The 1,687-nt window shown below is 55.4% G+C and overlaps 1 long non-coding RNA gene across 1 annotated transcript; it reads right to left on the bottom strand.

Moving 5' to 3' along the window:
• Nucleotides 1-358: 358 nt before the first annotated feature.
• LOC103921625 lies at nucleotides 359-1,649 on the bottom strand. The gene is made up of 2 exons (XR_663856.1): nucleotides 1,537-1,649; nucleotides 359-1,209 (listed from the first exon to the last, which is right to left on the bottom strand). It is a non-coding gene; the product is annotated as an uncharacterized LOC103921625 (long non-coding RNA).
• Between the last annotated feature and the right edge of the window lie 38 nt (nucleotides 1,650-1,687).

Raw genomic sequence — 1,687 nt, 5'->3', positions numbered from 1 at the left:
GCAGGAAGCAGAAGCGCCGACTGTCCCGGCCGGGCTTATGGGAACGCGGCCAGGGCAAGACCCGATGCGAGGGTGAACGAACTCCGGCCCAGGAAGGGACTGACTCAACACCCACCCCCGGCCGGGGCAGGCTGTTGACTCCAGCGGAGGTCAGGGACCAGAAGGCACAGCAGCCATGGTGCTCGCCTTCCCATCCCTGCAGGGGGTCGCAGGGGGAAGCGCTCCCCAGGGCCCCGCGGAGCTGCCGGGGGCTGCACGTCCCACCCCAGCGCTGCTCCCACTCCCCCGGCAGCAGCGTCACTGCTTACAGAGAGCAAGGCACTTCGCCCCCGAAATGCAATTCAATCCACCAAGCAAATGCTTTTGAAAACCATTTTTATTTAAATAAGACTTTAAATACATTACATAAAACATTAAAAATGAAACCAAAAATCTGTTACTTCACAGGGCATTAGGCAGCAGTTGCTAGCGACACATAAGCTCTGCGGCTCTATCTACAACGATACTCGTGACATTAGTCCAAAATTGATCCCTTGTCAAAAGTTTAACCCAAGGCGACGGTTCCTTCGAGTAGGCTAGCCCGGTATCTTGGGGCTTGCAGGGTACCAGCACCTGCCCGGCCTGAACTGCAGACATCCAGCCTTGACGTCACTCTTCAGTTACTCCTCTTGTTCAAAGTCAAGCTTCCCCAAATCCCTCTGCCACCAGGAGCCAGCACTGCCTGGAGGGAAGGTGCTATCTCCCCGTGCCATGTCACAGCTCGCGCTCGGTGCCTCGCTCCGTGTAGGACTGCGGGAGGCACCGCGAGATAAATTACCGTCCATGGGAATGGAAGAGCAGCTGGACGGAGGAGCGATCCGGACAGTCTCTGGACTGACAGGCCGAGTCCCTTGGCTTAACTTGGAACATCTGGTTACTTTTAGCTTCAGGCTGGACCATGCCAAACGCCCGATTTACCTCTGTTAAATGAGGGACAGCAAGACGAGATAGCATGGGCTCTTGTCAGTTTATTACATCACTGAATTACACTAGTCCAGACCGAACAGTGGACCCAAGATCATTACATTACACAAACCGGCTGGTTTTAAACTTATGACAAGGGACAGATGGGAATTTCATGGTAAGGAAATCTTCTTGCATAAAGCTTCAGTGACCCACAGGCACCTAAAACCCATGGACTTTCAGCTGGTCGTCTTTAGCCAGGCCAATCTGCAAGAAAGAAAATGCACTTTACGGCACACCGGGGCAGACAGGCCTCCGCGCGCGTCCGTACGCCACCCACGCTGCAGGCGCTGTGGAACCGCCAAATTTCTGCTCCCCCCCGAAGTACGGAATGAAGATTAGACTGCAAGTGCAAAACCCCGCTGGGAGGTATTCGCCTCCAGCGGGAATCCCAAGAAGAACGGAGAGAGCCTCCTCCGTCAGCCCGCTCTCTGAACGCTGGGAAAATGAGAGCCCGCGTGGTTGTTAAACCAGAGACTCGTGTTTACTTCAACGCTCAGCTAGCGCGCGCGCAGCGGGCCCAAGCTGTCCCACCTCCACGAGGAACTGGCAGATGTTCTTGCGCTGGTCACCCTGCAGCTGAATCACTTCTCCATATTCGGGGTGTTCAATTACAGTACCATTGCAGGCAAATTTCTGCAACGAAGAGAAAGCCCCCCTTAGCGCGGCACGCATCGCGGGCGCC

This window comes from Pygoscelis adeliae, unplaced genomic scaffold (genome assembly GCF_000699105.1).
Source record: "Pygoscelis adeliae isolate BGI_AS28 unplaced genomic scaffold, ASM69910v1 Scaffold388, whole genome shotgun sequence".
Lineage (NCBI taxonomy): Eukaryota > Metazoa > Chordata > Aves > Sphenisciformes > Spheniscidae > Pygoscelis > Pygoscelis adeliae.
This window is presented reverse-complemented; position numbering and strand designations above follow the sequence as displayed.